The following is an 18,061-nucleotide window of genomic DNA, read 5'->3' on the forward strand; positions in this document are numbered from 1 at the left end:
GAATCCAAGTTGTTCCTCAATTGAGAAATGGTCAAAGGATATGAACAGGCAGTTTTCTGATGAAGAAATCAAAGCTATCTATTGTCATATGAAAAAATGCTGCAAATCACTATTGATTAGAAAAATGCATATCAAAACAACTCTGAGGTATCACCTGATACCTATCAGATTGGCCAATATGACAAAAAAGGAAAATAATAAAAGTTGGAGAAACTGTGGAAAAATTGGAACACTAATGCATTGTTGGTGGAGCTGTGAACTGATCCAACCATTCTGGAGAGTAATTTGGAATTATGCTCGAAGGGCTATAAAGCTGTGCATACCCTTTGGCCCAGCAATACCACTATTAGGTCTTTTCCCCAAAGAGATCATAAAAAAGGGAAAAGGACCCACATGTACAAAAATATTTATAGCTGCTCTTTTTGTGGTGGCAAAGAATTGGAAATTGAGGGGTTGCCTATCAATTGGGGAATGGCTGAACAAGTTGTGGTGTATGAATGTAATGGAATACTATTGTGCTGTAAGAACTGATGAGCAGGCAGATTTCAGAGAAACCTAGAAGGACTTGCATGAACTGATGCTGAGTGAGATAAGAAGAACCAGGAGAACATTGTACACAGTATCATCAACATTATGTGTTGATCAACTGTGATAGACTTGATTTTTCTCAGCAATACAATGGTCCAAGATAGTTCCAAAGGACTCATGATGGAAAATGCTCTCCAAATCCAGAAAAAAAAGAACTGTGGAATCTAGATGCAGATTGAACCATACTGTTTTTGGTGCTGTTGTTTTTTCTTTTTTGAGATTTTTCCTTTTTGCTCTGATTCTTCTTTCACAGCAAGACTAATGCAGAAATATGTTTAATGTGATTGTACATATATAACCTATATCAGATTACTTGCTGTCTCGGGGAGGGGCAAGGGAAGAGAGGGAGGGAGAAAATTTTGAAATTGGAAATCTTATAAAAACAAATGTTGAAAACTACATGTAACTGGAACATAATAAAATATTTATATGGAAAAATACAGAAGGGATGAGCTATAGCTAGATACTAGTCCATGTGGAAAAAAAAAGATATGGGGGTTTAGTTAACTACAAGCTAAACATGTCTGCATCACAATATGGCTGATTCAAAAGCTAATTGTGCAAATATATTTTAAGATGTGCTTGCATTCAATTAAAAAACAGCAGCTTCATTATACAGTATGTTTTTGTATTTTGTAGTAGAATCTAAGCTTATTGAGGGTAGGGACTGTTTTAAAAATTTCTTTCTTTGTATTTACGGTGCCTTGCATGTAGAAGGTCTTTACTAAATGCTTGTTAAATTTAATTAAATTTTGTTACAAAGACATGATTACATACCGTAAGAAACAAAAATAACAAAAAAGTAAAATTTTGCAATGCCACAAGCATCTCTTTACATAGGAGCTTTCAATAGTATGCATTAAATATGCATGTGTATATACATGAGTATTATAGATAAGCATATACATATACAGTATATATATTTATATACATATGCACATATTTGTAAATATGACCTAAATCAGGAATGTATCAATAAATATCTAACTACTGGCTTTCTAGAAGGGAAAAAAAAAAACACCTTCCAACATAATTTTAAGTTTAATTTGCATTATTAACATTTTCTCCATCACTTTCTTAAGTCTAGACAATTCACAAAACAAGTCAAGCCCTAATTTGTAGCATTTGGTGATTTTTGAAGTGCAAATGCTCACTCTGAAAACTGAACCATTGATTCTTGGGAACTGATTTGTGCAGGCTCTAGCATACTCCTACAAAGATACTTATGTTTGTCCTGTCTCTTGCCTCTGCAACTTATAGATTTATTCACTCATTCTGATGAATATTCATTTGATTAAGACTCTTAATCAGAATTCTAAAAGTTCTATTTTTTCCTAAGTGGCATGGTATCTTAGGGGGTTTTATTAGGTGATAAGGAAATCAGGAGATTGATGAGTGTCTGCATAGCCTTTTTACAAGGTTGAACTTGTGTTCTGCAGCAGAGGAAAAAAAGAGTTAATAGGAAGTATTAATCAACTTTCAGTTTTCCAATAAAGAACTGAAGTGGGGGGGGGAGAAAGGGAAATTGTCTTAATATAGTGAAAAAAAGTACTGGATTTGAACCCTAAATATCTGAGTATTCCTTCTGTCCTGGCTTTGCACTTAATATTCATGTCAACTTCAACAAGTCACTCAAATGCTCTGAGCCTTTCTCATCTGTAAAATGGGGCTAATAATTGTACTATCAACCTCACAGGGTTGAGAGAGGTAGGTATGGTATAATGTATAATTAGGAGAACACTGCATTTGGTTTTAGAGGACCTGGTCATCTGCCCTGTCTGAAAACGAAGAACAAACAACAACAAAATGAATTCGTGGGTTGAATCTGAGCTCTGTCTGCCACTAATTAGCTGTGTGGCAGTAAGTCAGTCATTTCACCTTGCTAAGTCTCAATTTCCCAACCTGTAAAACGGATAGGATAATAGTTGTACTATCCACCTCACAAGGCCATAGTGATGAAAGCACTTTTAAAAGTATAAAGTAAAATTTTGTAAACTGTGAAGTGTTTTATGATAGGTGGTGCAGTAGATATTAATGCTGTACCCAAAGGCTGGAAGAATTGAGTTCAAATCCAGCCTCAGAAATTTACTGGTTGTTGTGAGCCAACCTTGGGCAAGTCAACCTTTGGTTCCCTCAACTGTAAAATGCAGATCATAATAGGACCTACCTCACAGGGCTGTTGTGAGGATCAAATAAGATGATATTTGTAAAACATTTACTTAACACAGTGCCAGGCACATGATAGGTGCTATATAAATGCTAGCTATTATTACTATGAATGTGACATACTATTATCTAGCCCAAACCTGGGAGCACCTTCTCAGCAATTTATAAAGTCTCCATTAAGACACCCTTCCTCCTCCAACAGAACTTTCTGTTCTCCTTGGGAAATCATTGCCAGGTTCCCACTATAAAAGAGCACTTATATCCATAGCTGATTCCTTCTAGACCTTTCTTTTCTTCAAGGGAGCTAAGAAATTAGAAAAGGAACATGGATTGCAAACATGAGGATGTGTGCAAGATCACTGCTGTTCCCCCTATAGGCTGCTGCAAAATCATGCATTTAACACACCAAATTCCCCACCAAGGCGGGAGTTAGCTCACTTTGATTTGAAAATCTTTTCATACCTCTGATTTTAGCGACTTTAAATTTGCCACCTGAATGCAACATTAACATAATCCTTTGCTTTTCATTTGATGAATGCACCTGTTTCTTCGGTTTCATTTCCCCAGGTTTATAATCATCTCTTCCAAAGGGTTTGCCTGGACTTTTTGCACTGCTGCTGAAAAGGCAGCTGCAACAAGCTGATGGTACACACAGTATTTAAAGGAAGCTTTATGAAATTGTTAAAGCTTGCAATGTGGCATTTATCAGCAGGGAATAATGACAGTGCAGTTTAGAGGTTGTCAGGGTAGGACAGAGCCAGGAAGCCTAGGCTCTGGTTTCAGTTTTGCCATTTGTAAAACGAAGGGATTGAATTAAATGATCTCTTCCAGCTCGAAAATTCTATGATTCTATAATCTTTCTGAAACTGCCTACTGAAATGGCTCCAGCTTTCTTGAAAGGCCTGTTTCTAAGGGGACAGGAGAAGTTGTTCAATTTTTTAGACATCAGTGCATCTAGAAGCTAATTATAGCTGTTGGTAATCCTATATTATTGGTTGTAATGGGGAAGAAGCAGAGCCAATAGAGAATGGAGAATTGCCTTTGGGATGGCTGTCTGATGTGAACTATTGGGCAGTGACTGGGAAGGGAGGGAGATGGGGGAAAGGAAGGAAGTAGCTCACCAACTGTCTTAAAATCTATCAATCAGGGGCAGCTAGGTGGTGCAGTGGATAGAGCACTAGCCCTGGAGTCAAGAGGACCTGAGTTCAAATCCGGCCTCAGACACTTAACACTTACTAGCTGTGTGACCCTGGACAAGTCATTTAACCCCAATTGCCTCACCAAAAAAAAAATCTATCAATCAATTATCAATAAATCAACAAGTATTTATTAAGGGCTTACCATGTGCCAGGTACTATGCTAGATGCTAAGGCTGAAAGTGCAAAGGATGAAACAATCCTCACTTGAAATGAGCTCACATTATAATGGGGGAGACAAGTACATATAAAAATATATACAGTATGGGGGGCAGCTAGGTGGTGCAGAGGATAAAGCATTGGCCCTGGATTCAAGAGGACCTGAGTTCAGATCTGGAATCAGACACTTGACACTAGCTGTGTGACATATATATGTGTGTGTGTGTGTGTGCGTGTGTATAAACAGTATGAAATCAAAGGAATGCCCATCAATTGGGGAATGGCTGAACAAACTGTGGTATATGATTGTGATGGAATATTATTTTGCTATAAGAAATGACAAACAGGATGACTTCAGAAAAGCCTGGAAAGACTCACGTGGACTGAGCAGAACCAAGAGAACATTATGCACAGTGACAGCAATATTGTTTGATGAAGAACTGTGAATACCTTAACTATTCTCAGCAATACAATGATCGAAGACAATCCCAAAGGACTAATGATGAAGCATACTATCCACCTCCAAAGAAAGAACTGGTATTGATTGAACACAGACTGAAGCATGTTATTTTTCACTTTCTTCCATTTTTATTATATTCACATTTTCCTATACAAATTGAGTAATATGGTAATGTTTTATATAATTGCACATGTATAATCTATATCTGATTACTTACTGCCTCAAGCAGGGGGAAGGAGAGGGAGGGAAGGAGGAATAGAATTTGGAACTCAAAACTTTAAATAAAAATCTTTATTATATATATATACAGTATGAATGTTGTTTATATATGTATGCACACATATATTATACACACATATACACATATGTGTATATATGTATTTATACAGAGGTGTATAAATAACTAAAGATAGGGGTTGATCAGGGAAAGCAACAATCAATTTAGTGAGTTCTTCAGAATCAACTTCATGAGATTCTGGGACTTGGATCTTTGTTAGAAAGGGGAAACCTTCTGATAGAGAGGGGGATTTTTCTTTGGACATGGGCAATGCGGTCATTTGTTTTGCTTGACTATATACATGTTTGTAACAGGTTTTGTTGTTTGTTTCTGGTTTTTTCCCCTTTCTCAATAGGGAGAAGGTGGGAAGTGAGGAGAGAAAGCAAATCTACATGAAGCTAAAATAAAATTTACTTCAAGGAACAAAGAAAATAGAAGGGGGCACCCCCTCGTGGGTGCCATATGCTGGATCTTCTTAACAAGAGAACAAAAGGAAATCTTCGGATTGGTCCCAGTGACTGGGGCTTCCACCAGATTATTGGTTAATTGAGGCAGAATGAAAAAAATGGTCTCTTTTCCGAGGAACCATCCTCCCTGTGGTCTATAAGAATGAGCCAACTCTTTTACACTGGCCTTTCCACCTCCTTAATTTTTTTTTCTTCTCCTCCTTAGATTTTCATACCAGAATACAGCACATTGGGTTGCAGTGAGGTGGGGGTTGCAGAAGGGTTTTCTCCCATTCTCATCCCTATCAGTAGCAACAATAGTGATTCACAGCAGAAGTACATAGCAGTGGGAGACATGGGTTTGCCCAGTGTCTGGGAGGGCGGTTTCTGGACCTCCTAAGTCTGTCTGTCTTTTGCTTTTCTGTTTCCTCTTCTGAGCTCTCACTAGTCAGTGATCCTGAGCAGAGATTTTTTTCCAGATTTAGAGTTACCTTGCTGGCAATCTTGAATTCATTGAACAACTCCTAAGTTGAGAATCAGACACCCTTCTTAGAGAAGATGAGAACTGACAGCTGGAGAACTAAGGTCATGTGGTAAGGGGTCTGTAAATCTAGCTCTTGCTGCCCCCTCCATGATATTGCTATAAGTTTCTAGGATAAAGCAGGTCCTAGCTGAATGGGGGTATTTATTCAGTATAAAGTATCTTTACCTTCCAGGAGAATTTAATGACTATAATGGGCTATTGGAGTGTTTTATGTTTCCTGTATTTGTGTATGCATGCCTATGTGTCCTCTGTGTCATAATGCATTTTCTGTGGTAGAGGAAATAAAAAGCTGTCTCATATCTGACACCCATTCCATACACTGAATACCTTTATGGGAGGGGATCTTGGTACTCATATATAAGGAAACTGTAGACACAAATTATACTTAAGCTTGTTTTAGAAGTGGAGGCAGAGACCTAGAAAGACAACTTGACCCCCAGGGATCAAGCCCTAGGGACTGTATGAGTTCAGAGGTGAGGGGAAACCATGCATGGGGGATGACATATAGATACAATCAACAATTTATTTATTAAGCATCTATTGTGTCTGACTGCACCCTATGATTGGCACTGAGGAGACAAATACAAAAATGAAGTATTTCCAGCATTCAAAGAGCTTGCATTCTTCTATTGGGGTAGACAACATGAACACAGATAAGTATATACAAAATACTATGAGGTAATGGGGGTGGGGTGGGAAAAGTAGAGAGTCACTAGCAATTGGAGAGAGCAGGAAAGGATTTATGTAGGAAGTGGCATATGAGCTGAGTTTTAAAGAAAACTAAGATTTTAAAGGCTGGAGGTGAGGAGAGAGTGCATTCCAGGCATGAGTACAAGCATGGGCAAAATCATGGTCATTGGGGATAGAACTGTAAGAAGGTCAGTTTGCCTAGATCTTAGAAAAGGAGTGATATATATATATATATATATATATATATATATATATATATATAACTCCTTTTCATATATATATGAAGGCTGGGTATGTAGGTTGGAGCTAAATAGTGAAGCTAAGTAAGTAGTTTTAAATGCTCTTAATCATTCTAAAATTTCTATAAATTCTATAATTTCTTCTAGACTAGTGGTTCTTAATCTAGAGTCCATGGACCTTTGGGGGTTCATGAACAGATTTTTTTTTTTAGTAAGGCAATTGGGGTTAAGTGACTTGCCTAGGGTCACACAGCTAGTAAGTGTTAAGTGTCTGGGGTCGGATTTGAACTCAGGTACTCCTGACTCCAGGGCCGGTGCTCTATCCATTTCGCCATCTAGCTGCCCCTATTAATTCTTAAATAAACACTTATGTATTATTTTATACCTGTGGTATAAATCTTTATACCTGTGGTATAATCTTTCATCATGACAAAGTTTAGCTGTCTTGACAATTTTGTTACCTTTCTATGTAGCCCTCAGGTTACCAGTATCTTTAAAAAATTACTTCTTTTCTCTTTCATGATCATCTTCAATGTTCTTTATAATCTTATTTTACCTGTATAAGAATGTTTGAGTAGAAAGGCAATGGGGAATCACAGTAAGATTCACACCAAGCTGTATACACCGAGGATATCTAGGTGGCACAGTGAATAGAATTGACAGACCTGTAGTCAGGAAGACTCCTCTTCCTGAATTCAAATCTGTCCCCAGACACTTACCAGTTGTGTGACCATGGACAAGTCACTTAACCCTGTTTATGTCAGTTTCCTTATCTGTAAAATGAGCTGGAGACCCTTGGCAAGTCACTTAACCCCAATTGCCACACTAAAAAACAAAAAACAAAAAATGAGCTGGAGAAGGAAACAGCAAATCACTCCAGTATCCTTGCCAAGAAAACCCAAAATGGGGTCATGAAGAGTCGGACATGACTGAGAAATGACTGAACAACAAGTACACACCTAAAGTTGGCAGTGGGAAGAAGTAGAATAACAGAAAGTACCCTGCACTTGGAGTCCTTTCTGATACTTACTTGCTTTGTGATCAATGAACAATTCCCTTAACCTTGCTTTCAGTTTCTTCATCTGTAAAATGTGGATAATAAGACTGGTAGGTCCTAACCTCATGAAGCTGATATAAGGAGAGTAAAGCTTAGACAACTGTATAAATTTGAGCTATATGTTTTAGTCCAAGCCTCATTTACCAGTTGTTTTGATTTCTTCTGCCATTAAAGGCTTTAACAAGTAGCAAGAATTATTAACTGGAGCTTTCCCTAGTTCCAGGAACAGATCGTGAAGGGGAAAAAAAAAGATAGGTTCCTAGGAGGAAAAGCCAGGAGCATAGAAAATCTCCTGAGAGTATAATAAGCCCTTAAATGATCAACTGCCAATTATCTGCCTCCTTATCTATTTATGCAAATAAGCAGTCTACTCAATTCAACATACATTAAGAGCTTATTGTATACGCACAAACAATTAAAAAGACAATTATGTAAGTATACCCCCAAATGGGATCATGAAGAGTAGGATAAAACAACAACAAAGTAATAAAAAAACAAAACGGACAACATATTTTCTATTTCCTTAAATTCTGGGTTACACTGGGATCAAGTTTTGGGGATATATAGTTTGATTCCAGGGATATTATGGAAACAATGTGGGGTAGATAAGACTAAGCTAGGAATCAAGGGACCTGGGTTCTAATCTAGCTTTGCCACTAACTTGCTTTGTCATCTTGGGTGACTCTTTTCCATGCCTTATTTTCCATATCTATTAAATAAGTGGTGTAGGATAGCGAATGAATGGCTAAAGTCCCTAAGGTTATTACACTCTCTTAACTGGTGAGGAGCTAAGTTGCCTTAGGACTATGGTTTAGTAAACAGACTGTTGGCTCTGGGGTCATGAAGACCTTACTCAGGTCCTGCCTCTGGCAAACACTAGCTGTGTTCACCATAGGCAAGTGACAGTTGAGTTGCCTTAGGACAGTTTAGTAAACAGAATGTTAGAGCAGGGGTCAAGACCTGGATTCATGTGCTACCTCTGGCAAATACTAGATAGCAGAATGGATAGAGTTGACAGACCTGTAGTCAGGAAAACTCCTTTCAAGTCTCTTTGTAAGATGTGACTGATGAGTGGCAGATCCGCAGTACTGGGAGTGTCTATGTCCCTGCACCAAGGTCCCAAGACAACAACAAATCTGCTTCTCAAGATTGTGGTGATAATCACATTAAATAACTTAATCCAAAGCATGGTATAGATGTCAGCTATTCCTGCCAGTTACAATTGTTGTTTGTCTTTTGTTCTGAAGAGGGCCATGACATCAGGGTGATGTCGTGACTTGCAGTGAATTGGATTCAATTCCAATTCAAGCGAGGGAGGGCTGTGCAAAATCACCAACCTCACTCACTCCTCCAGAGCCTCATTCACTCCTCCAGAGCCATCTGGCTCCAATGTCAAGATATATATATATCAAGACAACTAGAGATGACCCTGCATGTTTAAGGAAATTGGAGTTAAGTGACTTGCCCAGGGTCACACAGCTAGTAAGTGTCTGAGGTGAGATTTGAACTCAGGACAGGACCAATGCTCTATCCACTACAACATCTAGCTCCTCTAGAGGAGACTCTAGTCAAATGAATTCTCTTGAATGTGTGCAATTTGGGACTTAGTTTCACAAATGGATAGAAGCTGGATGTTTGCCCTCTAGGACCCATGGACTCACAGAATACAAGAGACCTTAGTCATCTTCTAGTATAGGAGTTCTTCACCTGGGGTCTTTGAACTTAAAAAGATTAGATAGATAGATAGATAGATAGATAGATAGATAGATAGATAGATAGATAGATAGACAGACTATATTTGAATTTAATTGTTTCCTTTGTGATCCTATGTACTTAATTTTATGCATTTAAAAACATTCTCAAAGGGGATCCATAGGCTTCACCAGACTACGTGAGGGATACATTATGGGGGAAAAAAGGCCATGATCTAATCTAAACTACTTATTTTGTAAGTGAGGAAACTGAGGCACAGAGAGATTAAATGGCTCACTCCATAATTTAACACAACAATGCATTTTACCTAAATCATCAGGTAACTCACCTCAGCTCTATATTTTTGTGGTCCATATTCCAACTAAAGACTTTGAAAGGAAAGGTTTCATCTAATCTATGTTGGCCTCAGGTATTCATTGGGATCAAGATGATAACATGTTGATGGTGGGATGATTGTTAACTTTCTTTCTTATTCTTTTACATTTTATAAAAATGTTTTACTTTATACTTGTCACAGTCTAGTGGGGGTAATTCCACATTTTGTTTACTTTCATCTTTGTCCCCTCCCCCACTATGCCATGGTGGGAACTTTGATTTGAAAATTGATCATAATCCTGCCAAAGAATTTCCTGAATGCAAAATGAAGGGGACAAATGATGCTTAAGATATTTCCCCAGGTAGCACATACATTACTGATCAGTCCAGGTCTCCTAGGTATGACCTTGAAGGTCAAAGCTAGGGCTCAGCTACTAGTACACAGTGATAACAGGTTTGGGCAGCTTTTGTTTCACTTCTATTTGGTGTTAGAGACAACACATGGGTTAGTCAGGACAGAAGCTTGGGAGCCAGGAAAGTTCCCTTCATTCTCCTCTTTTTTTTCTTTTTATAAGAATAAAAATGTTTATAATATTTTGAACCAGCTAGAAATGAATTTATTCTTCTTAGTAATTATAACAACAACAGTTACCTGGGGCTTTAAGGTTGAGAGAGAGCTCTATGTACATCGTCTCATTTGATTCTTGAGAACAACCCTGTGATTCAGGTGCCAAGTCTTTAACTCTTTCTTCTCTCATCCCTTCCATGCTCACATTCTTACATCCATCCCATGAAATGTATATGAATACACAAAAATGTTGACTAAGAGTCAGAGCCAGCTTATGTCTGGAACAATATAATATACAGTAGGGGGAACTGTGGCCAATTTGAATTGAGGATATCTCTGGCATGGCATTATTTTTAGAGGTCATCCACCAGCTTCCACCTGGGTGGAGTCAGGCAGCCATTTGGTACCAGGTTTCTAGCTTCACAGCTCACTAAGACATCTATCATCTCATCCAGTCTGGATAGAGTACCTCTTCTTAGATCTGGGGCTCATTTTGAGGTCTGTGAACTTGTTTTTATTTTTGGTGGTTGTTGTTGTTGTTTACAATATTTTGATAACTGTATTTCCAAAGAATTGGTTTCCTTTGTAATCCTATGTATTTTATGCATTTAAACATTATCCCAAGAAGGGGTCCATAGGCTTCACCAGACTGCCCAAGGGGTCTGTGACTCAAAAAAGGTTAACAACCTCTATTTTGACTCACCTGCTGGAAGTACAGTCAATAAGCTCAGTAGCTCATTTGCTGCTAGCCCTGGATGAGATTTTCAGTTCAAGACAAGCTGGTCTCATGAAGTTGAGGAACTCAATGGGGTCTGCCTGGGACTGCTTTCTCCAACATCAGAGTTCATTCACTATGTCATGCTCCAAAGCTGCACCCATTCATCCATCCATCTGCTACTTGCTGTGCTCCAAGAGAAGATACTTCTTTCTTTTGGAAGGGTTCCCAAACAGTGGGTCTGGTAGCTATTTACGTTTCTAGGACTTTGGTAGACAAAGGTGGGTATCAGTACTAGACTGACCCTGCACCTTTCTCTCTTCATCACATCATCTTCCTTAGTCTCAAAGGATCATATTTGTAGTTTTGCCATTTTAACAATAATTTTTAAAGAAGGAAATTAGCAAAAGGAAAGAGAAGGGTCCCTGCAAACCAGCAGAGTTTAGAGCTAAAGAATATGTTAAAATTTTCCATGATGGAAATTTCCCAGCTACCAAGCTCTTTAGATTTTTTTTTTCTTTTCAGGGCTGCAAGCAAAGAATGGAAATTTCCCATTGCAGCATCAAGGGCTGCTGTTCTGCTGACTGTCTCGCTCAGTTGGGGTCATCTGCTTCCCCAAGACATCAAGGAATGCCAAGGTAAGTCTTAGAGAAGCCAAACCCTTCCTCTGCAGGAGGGAGTATCTTTGTCCTGCATCCAAGCTGTGACCAGTGGGGACAGGCAAGAAAAGAGGCACTCACTGCTCCATCCATCCACCTGGGTGTGAGCAGGTGAGTTTTGCTGACTGCTAACACCTATGAGCATCTCACTTTTATCTGATAGCCCCTCCCTGGCAGCTGGCAGGGTTCTTTAGACCATCTTTAAGTGACCTGCCCTTTGCTTATTTCTGAAAACTGCATGCATATTTTAGTTTCCCTATGGATTTGAGAGCTCCTGGTGTTTACAAAAGCACCCATTTAACTGGTCAATTATAAGCACCCCAAGGTACCATCTGTACCCCTCCAAAAACTAGCCTCTTTTTCATGATATATAGGTTCCAAGAAAGTCCCCATCTCATCTCTTCCTGATCTTTCTGATTCAACAGGCATCCAAAGAGTAGCTTCAGGTCTATCATAGGCCTTCCCCACCTAGCCCCAATTTCAAAGAAAGAAATTTCAGTGATGGCAGTGATTTCAAAAGCAATTAGCAATAGAGGAATTGGCAAATGGGGTCAAGGATGGTGGCTGGAAGTATTTATCCCAGAAAGAATGTTCTAGGTTTGCACATGCACATGTGCACAGAGTATGTGTGTGTTTGGGGAGGAGGGGTGTGGGGGTGGGTATGGGGGGTGGAGGTGGGGGTGGGGGTATTGGGGGTGGGGTAGGGTGAGTGGATTTTGGTTTTCTTTAAGGTACTAAATTCCTTTGAGGAGCAATAAATATGAATCTGCCACCTGGGTGAGGCAGTATGGTACAATGGAATGACTTGTAATGGAGTACAAGGATCTAGGTTCAAATTCTGGCTCTGCTACTTATTGCCTATATGACTTGGGGCAAATCACTCAGCGTTTCTGGGTTTTTGTTTCTTTCATTATAAAATGATTTAGTTGCATTAAATGATCTCTAAGGTTCCTTCTAACTCTAAATCCTGTAGTCTCTATGACCTTCTTGCTCATAGCCCAGGGTTGTTTTGAAAAAGTAGGCAAGAAAAATGATTATTGCCATTAGCATTTGAAACTGTTTGCTAAGGTTGGTTCCCTGCTGTTAAAAATGTCAATATGGTAATCCTGAATGTAATACATCAAGAAATCAAAATACAATCTTCCCATAATTCAGTGCAAAAGAGAAGATTCATCCCACATCTGCTTTTTTTTTTCCTGGTCTATTCTGACAGATAGTAGTCACTAGTAGCAGGGTTTTCTTTGCATACAAAGGACCACTCTGCTCATGAGAGAAGTGGAAGGGAGCTAGAGAAGGCAAGTCAAACTATCTTGGTTCTGCTTAAGTCACAGACTCATAGACTGTCACTGACTGCAAAGTTCAACCAGATGAACTCTTATTTTATAGATGAGAAAATGGAGTCTCTTAAACCAAATGGAACTTGCCTAAAATGAGGAAGCTAGTAAGTGCTCCACCTATGACTCAATCTCAGGTCCTCTGACTTTTAGGTTTATTATCAAGGGTCAATTACCTCTCTGCTTATCTGTTTATGTATGCAACTGAGCACAGTCAACTCAATTCAACATACATTAAATACCTACTGTATGCAAACAGTAAAAAGACAATTATGTAAGTCTAAAGCTATAGAAAATGAGTTTAAGGGGTATGTATGATTTCAGTCAATGATTAGTTTAATTGAGTAAATGATTATTTTTCGTTAGCCATTAATTAGCTCTTTTCTCTCCTCCCTCCCACCAAACCAAACCAAACCAAAACTAATCCATCAAAGCATGTTGAACTGGACCAATTTGATATTTTAAGAGAATTCCTTGATGTGCTGATAGTCTCTTCTCTCCTCTCTCCCTTTCCTCCACTTCTTCCTTACCCTCATCATTAGCGGGAAGATTTTGGTCTTTTTTATTCAAAGATGACACTTCTAAATGTTGATTCTGATCTGTAGGCACCGTGTGTTTGAAAAGACAGATGTGTCATGAGCATTTCTCTCCATAATGGTCCATGGTAAGGAATACTTAAAATCTTTGCTTACTTGCTGTTTTGGATTACCCATGCCCTCTATCATTGGATAATTAGGAGTATATTACTGGTAAGTAGTTAACACTGTAGCATTAATCCAAGTACAAGAACATGTTGTTAATAAAATCCAGTTAGAGAGTTGTCCTTGGCCCTGTTCTCTTCTTTTGCTCTGCCTTCTCCTTTAACTTCTTCATTCGCTCCTGTGGTATCAATTACCACCACCATGCAGATGAACTCCCAGACCTACAATTTCCCCCAATTTCTCCCCAGAGCTCCAGTCCAAATTTCCAACAGTCTGTCAGATATGTGTACCTGACTTTACCCCTCCCCTCAATTAGAAATAATCTTTCCTTCCTCTGATCTTGTCTAGTAATTTCTTTGTCTTATATTCTTTTTATAGGTTATTCTGCACTATAATTATTGAAGTAACCACACATTTTTTATATCTGTGTGTCATATGCTTTCTGTAGATTACAAGCTTCATGAGGGCAGGGGATATATGTTCACTTTCTTTGTACCTCCATTAGGGCCTAGCACAGTGCTTTGTACAAAGTAGGTTCTTTAAAAATGCTTTTTGAGGGGGCAGCTAGGTGGTGAAGTGGATAAAGCACCAGTCCTGTATTCAGGAGGACCTGAGTTCAAATCTGACCTCAGATACTTGACACTTACTAGCTGTGTGACCTTGGGCAAGTCACTTAACCCTCATTGCCCAGTAAAAAAAAAATGTTTCTTGAAAGACTGAATATTAATTCTAGTATCAACAATGATCCCTACTAATTTGGTGGAGGTATGTGTGTGTGTGGGGGAAGGAAATGAAAGCAACTTCTGCAGTTTATGCAGAAAAAATACAAAAAAGAAATGCTTTTTCAAACAGATGTTTTAGGTTTCTTTCCGCCCATTTACCAACAGAACACATTTTCTATTTAGTTTTCTGTATCATCTGAATCTTATATGATACACTAGAAAATTTCTTTTTCAAACTCAGTTATTTCTCGAAACATCTCTGAGGGATAGGTTAATAACATTCTTCTTCTTCACTATACAGATGAAAAAAAATGGTGGTGCCAAGGTCAGACAACATTTTTAGAATCTACTACATATGTGCCATTTACTACCAGAGCTATTTTCTCAAATACTAGTTCACAAACCGGATAATCAAGCAATCATACATTGGTTAAGCATCTTCTATGTGTCCGGCACTGTGCTAAGTGCTGGAGATGCAAAGAAAGGCAAAAGACAATCCCTTCTGTCAAGGAGCTGAATTAAATTAAAATAAATAAATAACTGTACAACTCAAGAACTGGCTTTCATACATGAAGGGAAGAGGAAGTTGATCAGGGGAGGCCTTGCTCTTTATATCTACTGGAGCCTTCTTGATTGGGATTCAAAGACTTGTTGACTCAGGTTCAAAAGGATAGACTCCTGTCTGAGAGCCCCCTCCTTTGTAGTCTATAAAAATAAAATACAAGATGGTTCATGCTTTCTTTTCCTTGAACTTCCAGGCTGCAATGCAGCAAGGAAGGGGTGAAGGGGAGTTTTCCCTTCCCTCCTTCAGGAGCAAAAAAAAAGAATGAAAGAAAAGAGTACTTGCAGGAGAAGGAGAACACAGTTGGTTGATAGGGGAGTTTCTGAACCTCCAGTTTGTGGCAAACTTCTGCCTTTCTGTTTCTTTTTCTGAGCATGGTAAGAGATTAGAGTTCCTGAGAATGGACTTTCTATGCACATTTGAACTTCCTAGAAGAAGTTTGCCTTAAAACATACTACTGAGAGAAGAAAAAAGGATGCTTAAAAGCTGAAGGACTAAAGCCATGCCATGGTAGGGAAAAGGATCTGGACCTTGCCAACCCTGCTTTTGTTATGGGTTGCTGGAATGGCAGAGGTTTGGGGTAATTAGGGAGTATTGCTCATCAGTCCCAGAAAAAGAATGTTTGCCAAGTAGTTGAGCTTAATGGGCTATTGAAGTGCTTTATATTTCTATATTTGTGCATGGTTTCCATTGAGTCCTTTGTGTTTTATTCATTTTCTGTGGTGAGTAAAATAACCCCATATCTATATGTGGGAGTAGAAAATAAAGCACTGAACATGGAGTCAGGAAGACCTGGGTTCAAATTCTGCCTCAGACGTGTAATAGCTATGATTATGGGCAAGTCATTTAATCTCTTCATACCTCAGTTTCCTCACCTCTAGGATGAGGGGTTTGAACTTGATGGTCTATAAAGCCACTTGCAGCTCTAAAGCTAAGAGCCTATTACCCACATTTGAGGAAACTGACATATAAATTATCCATAAGCTTTATTCAGGAAAATTTCCCCCAGAGTTTTGGACAAAATGCCAAAGAGACCAACCCTTTCAGGTTATGCTACTAGTATCAAATCTGATCCATGTGAACCCAGATACTTCTGGGGAGAGTGCCTAGGTCATAGTCAATCAATAAACATTTATTAATTATGTCTGTGTGCCACTGTGCTGATCACCGGGGACACCAATATGAAAAATAAAGAAAATCCCTACCCTCAAAGAACTTACAATTTAATAGTTGAAGACAACTGACAAAAGGAAGATGAAAGGGGGAAGGGGGAAGAGAAGGTACTCAGTGCTTGATGGAGAAATCCAGCAAGGTGGGCACGAGCCTTATTGTAAGCTTATATTTATATGCTATTCTGGGTCATTATGCAAGTGTATATTCTCAGAATCAGTTGTGCTGTTAATTATAGAACTTTTTGTCATTTTGGAAAGTATGACTTTTTTTCAACATAAGGTTTCCCATACATATTTCTCACATACTCAAAAATTTCTCTGGGGCTCCTTGGGAAAGAGTGTTCAGTATGGAAATTCCCTACCTGTGGACAGGAGCCACAATTCTTTTCTTTTTCAGAGTGCCCAAACTATGCTCATCACAACTATTCCTAAACTCTTGGAACTTCCAGAGGAGAACTTAAGCCTGGCAGACTATTCTGATGGAGCCCTCATTAAGCACCAAACTTTGAAACTGTATTGACAGGTTTTTTTTCTTTTCTTTTCTCCTTTCTTTCTTTTCTTCCTTCCTTCCTTCCTTCCTTCCTTCCTTCCTTCCTTCCTTCCTTCCTTCCTTCCTTCCTTCCTTCCTTCCTTTCTTTCTTTCTTTCTTTCTTTCTTTCTTTCTTTCTTTCTTTCTTTCTTTCTTTCTTTCTTTCTTTCTTTCTTTCTTTCTTTTTCTCTCTTCTCCCTTCCTTCTTCCCTCCCTTCCTTCTTTCCTTCCTTCCTTCCTTCTTTTTTTTTTAAAGATGCACTTGGAGATTCAAGACTTGGCCATGGGGTTGGGGGCACATATACTTACTCCTGTATTGAACCCAGGACTAAAACCATGTTATTTCATATCTCTGATGGTATTTTCTAAGCAGGGGACCATAGTTTGACAAAGAATGGGTAGCTCAAGGATCTGGAAGTTGAAATTGAATGCTTTCAAGACATTTTCTCTTTTGTTTTCATGAAAATGTAATAATAGAAAATGTCTTGCTGAGCACTCACATCTTTCTTCCTATAATTAGTATGGCACCTGTTTTCTAAAAGTGTATCACAGAAAAATTGGGATTGAACAAATTTTTAAATCATCAGGTCTTATCCCTTGGGGCAACAAAGGAGTAGAGGTATGCAAACTTTTTGAAATGATGGAACCTTCTTGATTGAGAGATAAGGGCTTTTTAAAATGCCTACTTTTTTCTTTATTTAAATTACATATTTTTTAAAATTTGCAATCCCCCCCCATTTTGAAAAAGAAAGAAAAACAAGAACTTTGTAACAATATCACATTGACCATGTCCTTCCTTCCCAACTATGTCCCAACTTGTACCAAGTCCATCACTTCTCAGTTAAGGGGTGGGTATCCCATTTCCCCATGAATAAGAGTTAAGGTTTTAATAAGATATAAGGTAAATTTGTATAGCTCTAAATTCTTAGTAGTCTGTAACCAGCAATCCATGCATCCTAAATTGGGCTATTAAATACCAACAAGCAATAAAAGTTAGTAGATGTTAAAGTAACAAAGTGTGAAGATTTTAAATGACATCTCTCACTTTCCTTTTTATGTGGTTCTGTAACTGGGTCAGGTTAAAATAAATTTTAATATACTTCCCCCTATAATGGCAACACTTGCACTATTCCTAGTGTAGTACTTGTTGCCCTTTGGGAACAAATGAACCTGCGTCAAGATGAAGATAAGAGCATTATTTGGAGCTACAGTACAAGGAAGGAAAGAAAAGTGGGTTCAGAAATAGCGC

The 18,061-nt window shown here is 38.5% G+C and overlaps 2 protein-coding genes across 4 annotated transcripts in view; one reads left to right on the top strand and one right to left on the bottom strand.

Moving 5' to 3' along the window:
• MKLN1 (muskelin 1) overlaps nucleotides 1-18,061 on the bottom strand; it is a 387,994-nt gene that overhangs the window by 326,873 nt on the left and 43,060 nt on the right. The gene's annotated exons all lie outside the window — the stretch shown is intronic.
• Nucleotides 11,653-18,061, top strand: part of LOC122728158 (mortality factor 4-like protein 1) — a 31,283-nt gene continuing 24,874 nt past the window's right edge. The window contains exon 1 of the mRNA XM_043966417.1: nucleotides 11,653-11,771. The gene's annotated coding sequence lies outside the window, so the exon portion shown is untranslated. The remainder of the gene's footprint in view (nucleotides 11,772-18,061) is intronic.

This window comes from Dromiciops gliroides, chromosome 5 (assembly GCF_019393635.1).
Source record: "Dromiciops gliroides isolate mDroGli1 chromosome 5, mDroGli1.pri, whole genome shotgun sequence".
NCBI classification, from domain to species: domain Eukaryota; kingdom Metazoa; phylum Chordata; class Mammalia; order Microbiotheria; family Microbiotheriidae; genus Dromiciops; species Dromiciops gliroides.